The sequence below is a fragment of the Oryctolagus cuniculus genome, chromosome 5 (genome assembly GCF_051225735.1).
Source record: "Oryctolagus cuniculus isolate XC-2025 breed Fujian yellow rabbit chromosome 5, ASM5122573v1, whole genome shotgun sequence".
NCBI classification, from domain to species: Eukaryota; Metazoa; Chordata; class Mammalia; order Lagomorpha; family Leporidae; genus Oryctolagus; species Oryctolagus cuniculus.
The window spans coordinates 62,305,445-62,320,249 of record NC_142871.1 but is presented as its reverse complement, the minus strand read 5'-3'; the positions used below and the strand labels follow the sequence as shown (position 1 = coordinate 62,320,249).

Here is a 14,805-nt window from a genome sequence, read left to right as displayed (position 1 = left end):
CTTCTGATCCAGCTCTCTGCTACGGCCTGGGAAAGCAGTGAAGATGGCCCAAGTCCTTGGGCTCTTGTACCTGTGTAAGAGACCTGGAAGAAGCTCCTGGCTCCTGGCTTTGGATTGGCCCAGCTCTGGCCCTTGTGGCCAATTGGGGAGTGAACCAGCAGATGGAAGACATCTCTCTCTCTCTCTCTCTCTCTCTCTCCCTCCCTCCCTCCCTCTCCCTCTCCCTTTCTCTCTCCCTCCCTCTTTCTCTCTTTCTCTGCCTCTGCCTCTCTGTAACTATGCCCTTCAAATAAGTAAATAAATCTTTAAAAAGAAAAGGAGAGGAGAGGGAAGGGAAGGGAGGGGAGAGAAGGAAGGGAGGGAGGGAGGGAGGGAGGGAGGAAGAAAAACAAGCAAGAGGGATTGATTTATGAATCGGGGTGGTGTTATGACACAGGAAGTTAAGTTGCCACTTGTAGTGCCGGCATCTTGCATCACAGTGCTGGTTCGTGTCCCAGCTTCTCTGCTTCCAATCCAGCTCCCTGCTAATGGCCTTGGAAGGCAACAGAAGATGGCCCAAGTACTTGGGCCCCAGCCACCCATGTGGGAGACCCAGGTGGAATCCTGGCTCTTGGCTTTGGCCTGGCCCGGACCTGGCTGTTGTGGCCATTTGGGAAGTGAATCAGCAAATGGAATCTCTCTCTCTCTTGCTTTCACATACTGTCTCTTTCTCCTCCTCCCTTTGTCTCTGTCTCTTCCCACCCCACCCTGCCATGCTCTGCCTTTCAAATGAATAAGCAAATAAATCTTTTTTAAAAAACAAGATTTATGTATTTTATGACAGTACTTGAAGAAAAAGTTCGTGGAAAATGGAATTACAAGATAAATTTATTTTGGTGCAAAAAAAATTGAAATCCATGTAGCTTTTGATAGGACACACTTTTCATAAACTTCTTGAAGAGTGCCCGTGTTTTATAATTTAATCATGCTTTCCCTTTGTCAGCATTATTCTCTTTGCACTGCTGTTCTGACCTTGAGTGATGCCTGAGTCACTTCAAAAGCCCTTACTGGAGCAGCCGGCTCTGCCTTGCACTAGGATTTTCAAATTTCCAAATGAAGGTGGGAGAAACACTTTGACTTAACAGCTTGATTTGAAGTTATGTCGTAGCCTATAATTTTCTAAAAGGAAAAAAAATCCATTAGCTGGTTATACTGTCAAACAATCCTAGTGCTTTATTGCATTATGCGTAGATACTGTTTTGTTTCTGTGGCTGTAGCTTGGATGGTGGTCATTTCAATAAACAGACCAAATTCCTGGCATCACACTAATACGAGAGGCTTGAATTAGTGTAGGGGTAAGAATATGCTTCTTCTGGCTCGAGGGAGCAAATGTCCTACATCACAATTTGCATGAAATTTTTTACCATACTTCTTATTGAACTAGTTGTCACCTTACTTTTATTTGTTATTTAGTTTGAAAGATTAAGAGAGAGAGACATACAGAGAGATTCCCTATCCACCGGTTCACTCTCCAAATGCCCACAACAGCTGGGGCTGGGCCAGCTCAAAGCTGGGAGCCAGGAACTGCATGCAGGTCTCCTACGTGGGTGACAGGGACTCCACCACTCGAGCCCTTACCTGCTGCCTCCCAGGATGGGCATTGTTAGGGAGCCGGGGATGGGGGGGGGAGGCAGGACTGGAACCCAGGCACTGCCGTACGGGATGCAGGAGTCACAAACTATGCCAAACAGCCATCCCTCCTTTTCACTTTAGACTGATAGTTATCTGTAAAGCAAAACTGAGGTTCAAACACCACACTCTTTTCTATTGATTTGAACAATTTTGTATTCCTATTGAAATTATTTGAATTTCCAAAGGAGAAAGAAGAGCATCTTGCTAACCATGTACTGTGGCGTGTTCATTGAGAATCTTCAAAGAAAAGCTTATTTTATCCCTTCAAACTCACTTGAATCATTGTGGTGGAAGTCATAGTCCAACACTTCGCAATCCGGAAGATATGACAGTGAACCTGACCCCTTTGGGTCAATTGTTGCTCCAGAGACTGTTTGTCTCATGCTGGGAGCCTGGCTCTGGGTATGAATTTCTTTCCCTGTCTCCCTTCTGTCAATTTTCTCTCTCTTCCCCTTCTGTTGGTTACTTACCTGTGCCTTTGCGATTCACCTGTCCTTATGGAACGATTGATTGGCTTGCATTTAGCAGGGGAACTGGGCCTTCCAGCTGATTGAAAGCAACACCTGCAATGTCTAAAACAACAGGCTCTTAGGGGTCAGGCCCGAGAAGGAAGGACCGGGATGAAATTTGTGTCGCTGCTTCTCATCTTCAAAAGCCAACTCATGTTTCAAGATGTAGCTCTCTTGTCCTCTTCCCAGTGAAGTCTCCGAAGACACGTCCATCCATTCCTCCTGCATCGGAGCATCGTTTTAAAGACTTTGCAAACACAGCTAGTACAGCTAGTGCTAAGGAACCAGCCAGCGTCCTCGCTCTTCTTAAGGAAACTACCCCAAGCTTAGAGGTGGGGTGTGGTGGCGGAGACAAGCCCTGGCAAGGTCACCCCGGGGCATTGCTTAATGCTCTGCCTGAGGTGCAGTTCTCAGGATCAGGTATCAGTGTTTGAATTTGCTATTTACCATTTGATTAAAACCCAGACACTATGAAGTCACACATTTAATTTGTAGATTTCTGTCTGGTACACAGGCGCACCTCAAAAGTTGTGGCTTTGTGACCTTATAGGCTATTAGCCAGGCGTATGTCTAACCTAGAAATTGTATGCTAAAGTTCTTCTAAAGGCATGTGAACTCCCAGTTCTGCAGTTGCTACTGGAATGAACTCTACCGTTGTATTGCTTCCCTCATTGATAACATAAATTTTTTAAAGATTTATTTATTTATTTGAAAGGCAGACACAGAGAGAGAGAGAGGTCATCCATCTGCTGGTTCACTCCCCAATTGGCCACAATAGCCAGAGCTGGGCCAATCCAAAACCAGGAGCCAGGAGCTTCTTCCAGATCTCCCACAAGGGTGCAGGGGCCCAAGGACTTGGGCCATCTTCACTGCTTTCCCAGGCCGTAGCAGAGAGCTGGATTGGAAGCAGAGCAGCCGGGACTAGAACCGGCACCTATATGGGATGCTGGCACTGCAGGCTTTACCCACTACACCACAACACCGGCCCTGAGATAAATAATTTTTAAAGGTGCTAGCTTTATATTTTAGAGCCATGTTTTTCACTTTTTAAAAACTTTATTTTGGATTCTGTACTGTCTTTTGCTTATCTGAAAAGCTGAAATGTTACAGGCTTTGAGCCATCACTTTTGTTTTTTTCTAGTAAGAAAAATATGTAATGTGTCATTGCCTCAAAACCAAAATACTTCAGAAGAGCAGGGAGAGAGCTCAGGCTGTAGGGAGGTGGTGAACGTGTCCCCAGTACTTCCTGAAGTCTGGCACCAGAGCCCCCGGAGTCTTTGTGCCCTTCTGCCTCCCGTCCCAGATCCCGGGCAGATTGCTACTGAGAGGGCTAGAATGTTATCTCTCCCATCTACTATTATTTTCCATTAAATGGGGAAATTCAGAATTATTCGAGAAACACCCACAGTAGAAAAGTATCCCATTATTTCGACAAGTTCTTCTGCGAGGTGAAGTCTGATTTTGGCATAGGAGAACAGGCTTTTTGACCAGACTTAGTCTGTTTCATTACCATCCCACTGATAATAAAGGGTAGGGAGGAGGCTGTCACTTTGTCACTTTTATTTTCTACACATATGTGTTGTAAGAAGCACTTACCCAGAACATGATTTATATTTTTTAAGGTTTTTTTAAAAATTTATTTGAAAAGCAGAGTTACAGAGAAGAGAGAGAGAGAGAAAGAGAGAGAGGAAAATCTTCCATCTGTTGATTCACTCCCAGATGGCCTTAACAACCAGGACTGGGCCAGGCCGAAGCCAGGAGACTGGAACTCCATCCAAGTCTTCCACGTGGGGGCAGGGGCTCAAGCACTTGGCCCATTCTCTGCTGCTTTCACAGGCGCATAAGCAGGGGGCTTTGGTTGTCTGGGGAGTGATCCAGCAGATGGAAGATCTCTGTCTCTGTCTCTCTGTGTCTGTAACTCTGCCTTTCAAATAAATAAACAAATCTTTCAAATAAAATAAAGTATAAAAAGCAATATTATAATACAGATCAAGGGTGTTAAAGTAGTGAGCTTTCTAAATTTTTTCCAGTTTTAAACCAGTGGCTCTCAGACATGGTCTTATCATCAGAGTCACCTGGGGAGCATTAGGGTCTGAGGCCCCACCCTGGGAGGTTCTGATTCACGTCTGGGAGGGGACCCAACGACCTGTTTAGAAAAAGCTCGGCAGCTGATTCAAAGGAGCCGCAGGTCTGGGAGCCCACGATATAAATTATTAAGGAGACCCCTTAAAAATGCTTTTCTCCAGTGTTGACAACAGAGGGTTCCCCCGCAAAAGCACAGGGATGTTAAAGTGAGGAATCCGTCACACATGGCTGGCGTGTGTGCACAGGCTCGGGGCTGGCGGCACTTCCCCCTGACAAAGCAGGAATCAAATCAAGCAGTGGGCCGGCCAGGTATGGATGGATGCTTTCCTGGGCAGCAATGGTCACCGTCTGCTGTTTGCACCAGCAGGTGAGCGACAACGTCTTAGCTGGAGACGATGGGAAGCTGCAGATTTCCTCAGCCAGGCTTACGTCCAAGCAAGTCACCTGCAGCAGGTGGCTCCCTGCCACCTGCATGGGGGACCTGGACTGACTTCCTGGTTCCCAGCTTCTGATCAGCCCAGTCCTGACCTCTGTAGACATTTGGGGAATGAACCAGCAGGTGCAAGCTCTCTTACTCCATCTCTCTGGATCTCAAAAATGAAGGGGGAAAAATCTGCAAATATTCCTACAGATGTCCTGTTTTGAGAGAGTTCCTTATGTCCCCATATACCGAACTTTGCAAGTTTGCAGCAATACATGTGAGAGTGATTGATTCATTTAAAATAAAACATGATCTGGCTTAAGCCACCTCCCTCTGAATGCAGTCCTCAATGCGTTCACAAGCCTCAGTCTGTCTGGAATGGCTGCGGGGGGCAGCTGGGGGCCTGGCTCCTCCACCCACTCTTCCCAGCCCTCGTAAAAGATCTCCGAAAGAAGTACAAGAGAAACATTGTGGGCTCCTACCTAAAAGGTTAATAATTTGTCCAAGGTCCCTGATACAACAGATAACTCCAGGGCCCATACATATGAGAATGGAGACAGAAACAGCATTGCAATCCCCTTGACACAGCTTGAAAGGTGAACTTCAGAGTTGGATCAAGTCCCTATCATTAAAAACGCTGACCAGAATCCAGTTACATGACAAATCTCGTTTAAGAGCTATGCGCTTTATGGTGTAAACTATGCACAGATGGACTTAATAACAGAAAAACAAGTCAGGCTGCTATCAGCCTTTGAAAAACAGAGCCTGCCTTAGGAGGTGCCTCTGACGTCAGTGTTGCTACATTTAGCATCCCAGCAAAATACGCTGGGGTTTGTTTTTTGGAAGAACATGAAGGGATTTCCCTCCCCCTCCCCCCACCCCCATTTCTTCTGTAAATATCTACTGGGCAAGAGATCTGGTGAAATGCCTCAAAAAAGTCTTTTACAAGACAGGCAATAGTTTGCAAAGGTCACCGTCCAAGAAGAACGACCTTTATCTGCATTTCCATCCCATGGGTCCACTGTCTGCTTATCCTTACTTTTAGATCTGGTTAGTTTCTTGTGTGTGTGTGTGTGTGTGTGCGTGTGTTTTAAAGCAGAACTCCTAGATGCAGAGCCATCCCCGGCGCTTTTGCAAACACTGTGTGGGAACGGCCAGCCCGGTCCTTGCCTCTGATGCTTTCAAAGTCACACCTCTGTCTCATTCCATGCAGACTCCCTCCAGGGCTGGCGGTCGTGTCTGGCCGCTGAGTCCCTACAGCGAATGCTGGTCTGGAATGCTTAGGCATGGTGGTGTCCGAAAGGAGACCTGACAAGTCTGGCCGGTGTGGGCAGAATGCGGGAACTTGCCCAATTTTCCCAGATCTCTGTCGCTAACACAGCCACAGCAGTCCAGCAGTCAGAGAGAACATGACACCCCCCCGCCCCCCATCCCCCGACCGGCCCCATCCTCTTAGGGACCCAGGAGGATTGGTTTAGGAATCCGCCTCCACCCCTTCCCCTGGCGCCTTCACAGGGCCGCCTCGCTGGCAGGAGCGTGCCCTGTGGCTGTCTTCCCAGCCCCTCTGCAGGCGCATTCCCAGTGGGTGCTGAGAGCATTTGGCTGAGCTCACTTTTTTTTTTTTTTTTTTTCCAGCCTTGGCCTTGGTCTGCACCCCTGACGGGCCAGGCAACACAATAAGCCCTGAGCTTGCTCATTCTTTCCAGCTTCTGTCTTTCTGCCCTTGTGGAACTGGCTCTTCCCCCGCTGAGCACAGAACCCAAATGCCTGATTTATGTCCTCTGGCTTTAAGGAGAACTAAGCACAGTCCTTATCCTGTTGAATGACAGCCGCGCTCAGAGGCACAGAGCGGGCGCTTGGTGAATGGTTGCTGGTAGAACGGATAGAGGGATGGAGGAACCAAGTATACTCCCTGGTGGTTTTAGCTTGGTTTTCTACCTGAATTCTGGTGTTGAATCTCTGACAGTTCAGCATTTCCCATTTCATGGAGCTAACCACTTATGCATACTGTGGACCCACTTTTGGTGCCCTGGGTTAATCAGCATTTTTACAGGAGAGCGCAGTCTGTCCTCCAACCTGGTAAAACATACCTGTTCTTCAGGCCGCCTGTAAGCTCAGGGCATGTTTGGGTTTTGGGCAAGTGTGGGAAGTTGAATAAACGATGCAGACTGCCAGTCCTGATCCAGCCCTTTGGCAGGAGGAGTTTGTGTGTGTGTGTGTGTGTGTGTTTAAAGATTTATTTACTTATTTGAAAGACAGAGTTAAACAAAGAGAGGACAGGTGGGGGGGGGGGTCTTCCATCCTCTGGTTCACTCCCCAGTTGGCTGCCACGGCCCAAGCTGCACAGATCCAAAGCCAGGAGCCAGGGACCTCCTCCGGGTCTTCCCACGTGAGTACAGGGGTCCAAGGACCTGGGCCATCTTCTGCTGCGTTCCCAGGCCATAGCAGAGAGCTGGATCAGAAGTGGAGTAGCTGGGACTTGAACCAGCACCCAAATGGGATGATGGCACTTCAGGCAAGGGCAATAACCTGCTGTGCCATAGCGCCAGCCCCAGGTGGAGTTTCTAATCACATTTTATGCCGGGCATTTTAATTCACTTGAAGGTTAAGACAGGACTCAGGTTTTAAGCCCCTTTACACTGTCTTCTATTCACTTCCATGCCATTCTTAAAATCTAAAATGCTTTCCTTCACTTAGAAGTAGTAGTCCCCTCCTGAGTAAATGGAGCCTGTTGAACTTGATTTATTCCTTGCCTGACAGCCTAATGCCATTCCTTCTCCCCAGTCAGCATTCTGCCCATAAGTCATCTTAAGGGACCGTGGGAGGGCACGGGACTGGGGGAGAATGGCTGTGGGCGGGGAGTGCACGGGTAGTCCCTCGGTGTATTAGGGGCTGGCTTTGCCATTTATGTCTTTATTTATTTATTAATTTATTTGACAGGTAGAGTTATAGACAATGAGAGAGACAGAAAGGTCCTCCTTCCATTGGTTCACTCCCCAAATGGCCACCATGGCCGGCGCTGCGCCAATCTGAAGCCAGGAGCCAGGTGCCTCCTCCCGATCTCCCATGCGGGTGCAGGGGCCCAAGCACCCAGGCCATCCTCCACTGCCCTCCCGGGCCATAGCAGAGAGCTGGACCAGAAGGGGAACAACCGGGACTAGAACCTAGCACCCATATGGGATGCCGGCACTGCAGGCGGAGGATTAACCAAGTGAGCCACAGCGCCAGCCCCTGCCATTTATGTCTTAAGCTATGGATGTTTCTGAGCGAAGGGCTGATGTGAGAGCTGTGCTCCTCTGTGGGTGGGCAGGAGAGGAGACTGCAGAGGGCCTCTGAGCACAGTCTGCGAGTTCCCAAGGCTGGGCTCGGGGAGCAGGGGGCTGGGGCAGGCTCTCAGATGGCACAGCGGAGGGGACTTGGTGAGGTGAGTGAGACAGAGGGGAACCAAAGATGGCGCTAGGGCCGGGGGCAAGGGGGAGGATCCTCGGGAAGAGTGCGTTGGGAGCCGCCTGTATATGTAGATTGTCCAAGTCCTGCCTCTTCCCCAGCGTCGTGCTGTGTGGTCAGTGAGTCTCCTGCAGCCTCAGTTTCCACATCTCTGATCAGGGGAGAAATGTCTTTGGCTGGCCTGACGGTCAGTCTCTCTGCCCCTGGAGCTTGACACGGCCCATTCTGTCCAGCAGGCTCCTGCTTCTTGTTTTGTTCCAGTTAAGAGTCTTTTCTTCCCAGGCCTGTACAGCCTGTCCACACTGACTCACAGGCTTACTCATCAGGGCCCAGCACACGCTAGACCGAGGACCGTATCCCACGGACTGTACCTGGAACGCTCGGCTGAAGTCAGGCCTCCTACAGGTGTGCCTGTTTGTCTGCACTCTGGTTGGCTGTAGCTGTTGCTAGGCTGATTCCATCTCGAGCAAAATTAGAAAGTCAGTATGAACGGGTTATACGAGACTGCCTTGTTTAGAAAAAAAAAAAGTGAATTATCCCGATTCATCTTCCTTCTGCTGCAGCAAAACCACATAGCTGCCCTATGAATATGCAACTTTGTGCTACAGGAAACAAAAATGCTATAAAAGAGGAGAGTGGATGTATAGATGCTGCTCAGATATTGTCTAGGAATAACAGAGACGCGGTGCCTTGATGGAGAACTGTGTGTTGGCGAAAAATGGCTCTCTGCCGCGGAACTGGTGACTCCGCAGATGGATGGCTTTGGTCTTGGTAGAAATGGCAAGGATATTTATAGGATATTTAGTGAAGTGATGTTTTGCAGACTTGAGATGGATTGGGCCATGGGATAATGGGCAATCTCTCCATGACCCTGCCCAAGGCACACCTCAGTTATGGGGGAAAGGATGGGGGACTTGGAAGGCAAGATTGAGGTACAGGGGTCACCCACAGGGAGGTAGAAGGGCCATGCAAAGCCCTCTGGCTTGGCCCCCTTCCCCAGGATTCCAGCAGAGTCAAGAGCAGCCCCAGCGTGGGAAGAAGGAAGCAGGACCCCTGCCAGGCTCCCGGGAGGCTGCTTCTATTTTGGCCGGTGCGGTGCTCCGTGGGTCCAGGGGGGAACGGATTGGAGAAAGGTGAAAAGAAAGGGTGCCTCAGCCACCACCCCGTGCTGGGGACAGAAGCAGTGAGCGTAGCAGTTGCTGAGAGGCTGGTGCTGCACACAGTGCAATCTGCCGTCCCATTTGCTGATCCCGCGTGCCATCCTGCAGTTGGCACTGTTGCTGCCAGGAGCCACCCCCTCCTTTTCCCATCGGAAGGCTGGGAAAGAGGGATTCGGTGTGAACTCTTCCTGCCCCTCGCCTCCGCGTTCTTCCCTCCCCACTTCAGGCATCCTCATCTGTGCGCCCTGGGACCCACAGAGGTGTTTGAGAAGTTTGCAAATGGGAGGGGCCCTAGGGAATGTTTAGAAAAAAGAAAAGCAGCATTTAGGTTTCCCAGATTACACCACATAGGGCTGGGGGTAGGGGTGGGGAGAGGGCTAGAGGAGGAGCCTGCGGGTGAGAGGAAGAGGGAAAGAAGCACAGGTAGGCGCAGGTGAAGCGACAGGGCACAGGAAGGGGGGGGGAACATCAGAGCCAGCTGCGCCCCCTCAGACAGACATTTAAAGTCACTCCTGATGTCCTCCCCGTCCTGCTGAATGTGTTCCTGGGGAGACGAGCACGGCCCAGGGCACACAGCAGAGCCGCAGGTTGTTCCCATAGCTGCTGCCACCCAGCTTGCAAGGGTGACTGAGTAGCTCTGTCCACATCACAGGAGTGGAAGTGGTCGCCTTAGTGAACCGGCTAATTTGCTACATAAAGGCTCAGCCCAGTGCCTGGCGCTCCCAAGTTCTGTTGTCTGAGCTGCTGCTTATTGTTCCTGTTGTTGCTATTGTTTCTGTTGCTGTTCTCAGGAGTAGAATTTGTACGGAGTGTCTTTCATCAGGAAACATCAAAGTCCACGTGAAAATGGGGCTCATAGTCCTCGCCTTAGAAAACGCAAAATGGGATTTTCCTTCAAGGAACTCTGTGCTTGGGAATCCCCTCTGTCCTGGTTGGAATACTGCTTTTCTGCTTTTCTGTTGGGTCTGCCCGGGCCATGGGAGAAGCCACTTTATAGGTACCCTCCTTTTAGAGTCTGGGAGAAGCCTCACTGTGGGGATTAGCTGCAGGAACCACTGGCTCAGTGTGAAGTGGGATTCAAGTGTCACAATCAAATTGTGTGCTTATTTCATTTATTTAAAGATCTTAGTTTATTTACTTATCTATTTATTTATTTATTTGAAAAGAGTGATAGAGACAGGGAGAGAGGAGAGAGAGAATCTTCCATCCATTGGCTCATTCCCCAGATGGCTGCAATGGCCAGGGCGGGCTTTGTCCAGGCCAAAGCCAGGAACCAGGAGCTTCAGTCGAGTCTCCCACATGGATGGCAGGAGCCCAGGCACTTGGGCCACCTTCTGCTGCCTCCCCAGGCACGTCAGCAGGGAGCTGGCTCGGAAGCAGAGCGGCAAGGACTTGGAGCAGTTATGGGATGTGGTGTCACTGGTGGCAGCTCACTGCGCCACAGCGCCAGCCCTGTGTGCTTGTCTCTCCCCACCTCCCCGCCATGGCTACCAGAAGTTCATAGCCTTGTCCAGGTTGAGCCCAGACACGTTCCACATCACTCTGCTGCCCCCTCACTGTTCCCTGAGCACCCTCGTTCCTGCCGACTGCAGCGCCATCCGCACCCTACTGGTGATGCACTGGCGAGGCTGTGAGCAGCGCCGGGATCGTGCTGTAGCCGTTTGATCTCCCCTGCTCTCACAAGCAGTGTTTTCCCCATTCTGCAGACGAGGTTACAGAGGCACAGGGGCTACGTCACGTCGCCCGTGCGAACCCAGACTGCCTGCTCTCGAGCCGGGACTCGTGTGTCTTGCGTGTCTCCCTTCTGGCTGAGCCACCTGCACCTGCTGTGTCCCCTACACTCACTGGCCCTCCTTCTCACATGGGTTATGAATCTTTTTATTTTTCCCAAAGAAACCATTTATTTAATGAGTACAAATTTCATGAGAATTTATATTCCTAAAGTCTTAGGAATATAGCGATTCTTCCCACCATACCTGCCCTCCCACCCCCACCCCCACTCCCATCCCACCTCCTTCTCCCTCTCCTATTCCCAGTCCCATCTCCATTAAGAAAAAACAAACTGTTCCTCAGTAGTCAAGACAAGGGCTGTAAGGCTGCTACAAAACACACCAAACACCGGAGTAAGGGAAAAGGTTTGTTGTCAGGTGGGGGAAACCCCCACAGGCTGCCTCCCCGTGCACAGAGAGCACAGCAGCATGTACTGAGAGTGCAGGGCTTCTATAGCTTTGCAGAGGGAAGGAAGAGGGAGTGGCAAGTCCGATAGGGTGGGGTGGAGCTGACGCTTGTGATTGGGCTGTTTCGTCACCTGACTTCTAGTAAGCCAGGCTGGGTGTAGAATGCTTATTGGGCTGGTACAATGGGTTCTAGTCCCAGTCGGGGCGCCGGATTCTGTCCCAGTTGCTCCTCTTCCAGTCCAGCTCTCTGCTGTGGCCCGGGAGTGCAGTGGAGGATGGCCCAAGTGCTTGGGTCCTGCACCCCATGGGAGACCAGGAGAAGCACCTGGCTTCTGGCTTCGGATCAGTGCGGTGCGCCAGCCACGCGGCGGCCATTGGAGGGTGAACCAACGGAAGGAAGACCTTTCTCTGTCTCTCTCACTGTCCACTCTGCCTGTCAAAAAAAAAAAAAAAAAAAAAAAAAAGAATGCTTACTGTACAAAATGGCGACAGGGCCAGAGCCTAAGATGGTGCCACAGATAAGACCATATCATTTTACTAACAAGGGCTGTTCAAGTCATTGCTTCTCAAAGTGTCAATTTCACTTCTACAGATTGCCTTTTAGGTGCTCTGTTAGTTATCACAGATCAGGGAGAACATATGGTATTGTCCCCTTGGGACTGACTTATTTCACTAATTATAGTATTTTCTGGATGCATCCATTTTGTTGCAAATGACTAGGTTTCTTTTCTTTTTTACTGCTGTATAGTGTTGCAGAATACATATCCCATAACTTCTTTATCCAGTCTTCAGTTGGATTATGAACTCTTCAGAGCACTGTATCTCATGCTATTTATGTGTGTTGCTTCTGCAACCCACCAAGCACTCAAAAATGGTCTCTGGATGAATATTCTAGTCCCCAGGGTGCAGCCAGGGGCAGGTTCTCCTAACCGGACAACTGCTGGGATTAGGTGAACACTGGTGAGCGGGAATGTTTCCAAAAACAAATTCTGATGGTCCGGCTCCAGAGCTTGGGGCAGTGTTAGGCTCCGTCCGTTCTCAGTGTTGACCAGTGGTTCCCAGCGCTGCAGGCCGCAGCCTTGCTTCTTTGCCAGTGAGTGTCAGGGAAAATGTTTTTGTGTGCACACAGATAAGCAGGAACAGGTTGGCATTGGCAGAGCTGTCCTGGGCAAGTCCGAAAGTTGTCCTTTGTTCTTTCTTGGTCCTCACTGTCTCCCTGCCACAGCCTCTACCCTGTCCCGGCCCCTGGGATCCCCCTGGGCCTGTACTCCTTGAAGAAAGTGTGCCCCGCCCTTTCCCTCCCTTTCATTTTTCTGGCTGCTGATCTTTCCATACCCTTACTAATCTGATGAACTCAGTCAGGTTTATGGTAATCCCTTCTGCATATTTGCATTTTAAAAGGAGATAATTTCTTAACTGTTCTGCAAGGAGGCAGGAAGATAAAGTAAGTGACGCCCTGCTGTGGGAGATGGTGTGGACTAGAAAGGACTCTGGAGTCAGCTTAATCCTGGGTTCACATCCTGGCCACGCCCTCATCAGCTTCTGGCAGCTTCTCCAAGCTCCAGTTTCTCTTTCTTCTTTTCTTTCCTTCTTCCTCTCTACTCCCCTCCTTTCCCCCAACTTCTTTTCCCTCCTGAGAGAGGGAGATCTCCCATTTACTTCCCAAACCCCTGCAACACCAAGGGTTAGACCAGGCCAAAGCAAGGGTCCAGGAACTCAGTCCAGGTCACCCACATGGGTAGCAAGGACCCATGTACTTGAGCCATGGCCTGCTGCCTCCCAGGGTGTGCATGAGCAGGAAGCTGGAATCAGGAGCAGAGCCTGGACTTGAACCCAGGCACTCCAATATGAAGCACAGGTGTCCTAAGCACCTGTTAACGGCTTTGCAAACACCATTCCCCAACCCCTTGTTTCTTGCTAGTTAATATGAGCCCCTAGGCCAGTTGCAGTTCTTTAGTGTTGTGGCATAGTGGGTAAACCTGCTGCCTGTGATGCTGGCATCCCGTATGGGCACTAGTTCATGTCCCAGCTGCTCCACTGCCAATCCAACTCCCCCTAATGCACCTGAGAAAGCAGTAGGACATGATCCAAGTGTTTGGGCCCCTGCGCTCACATGGGAGACCTGGATGAAGTTCCTGGTTCCTGGCTTTGGCCTGGCCCAGCCTTGTCCATTGCAGCCATTTGGGGAGTGAACCAGCAGATGGAAATTCTCTCTCTCTCTCAAGCTCTGATTTTCAAATAAATAAATCTTATATATAATATAAAAAAAGGCTCCTCGTCCCATGACCTCAGCACCCATAAGGGAAGCATGAAGCTGATCTTAAGTCACATGTTTATGTATTATTGTCAAATTAGGAATCTAATTATATTTGTATCTTCTTTTATTTTAAAATGTTATCAGTTAAAAAAAGCTTATTTAATTGGATAATGTATCTTGCATAGAGAAAAGTGTATAAAGCACATATGTACAACCTAACAAATAGCTTTAAAAGTGTCCCTCGAGGCCACCACTCTGCAGAAGTGGCAGGGACTGTTTAAAGTGTTCTGTGTGTGTAACGCAGGAGGATTTTCAAAACGTTCCTGGGAAAGTGGAATTAGAAGATGAGTTTGTTTTGCTGCAAAATTTGAAACAGATGTCTGGTATTTGCATAATGTGCATTTTCCATGACCATTTTGAAGCCCCTGCGTCGGGGCTCTCCACTGGAGACATGTCCCCAGCACAAGATAGACATTGTTGGTTGTCACACCTGGAACAGGTACAGCAGGCAGCCGATGGGGAGAATCAAGGGGTGCTGTGCACGGCCCACAGTGACACCCACGGTGCCCAGGAGGCTCCCGCAGCTAAGACTTGCCTGGTCCAAAATATCAACTATGCAAAACATTCAGCTGCTCAGAGAGGACTCCTTGGTAGAAGCACTGCTTTCATTGGAGGTGAATTTTTAGGTAAAGATTTTGGATGCTCCAGAAATCTCTGAGAGGTGGGCATCCAATGTGAGCACCAGCCCGAGTCCCGGCTGCTCCGCTTCCTCTCCGGCTCTCTGGCAAGGCACCCGGGAAAGTAGTGGAAGATGGCCCAAGTGCTTAGGACCCTACTACCAACGTGGGAGACCTGGAAGAAGCTCCTGGCTCCTGGCTTTCTCCTAGCCCAGACCTGGCAGTTGCAGCCACTTAGGGAGGGAACCAGCAGATGGAGGACCTCTGTCTCTTTAAATCTTTAAAGAGAAAGCAGGCTGTGAGTGTCCCTACAGGTGGACGGGAGACAGCCTCAGAAACGCCATCCCACTCCGCTAATTGTTCTCTGAAGAAAATGGCAGGGGCGGCGGCCAGAGTTTCAG

The 14,805-nt window shown here is 49.8% G+C and overlaps 1 protein-coding gene across 8 annotated transcripts in view; it reads left to right on the top strand.

The window, feature by feature from the left end:
* Positions 1 to 14,805, top strand: part of ARMC2 (armadillo repeat containing 2) — a 142,667-nt gene that overhangs the window by 89,157 nt on the left and 38,705 nt on the right. The gene's annotated exons all lie outside the window — the stretch shown is intronic.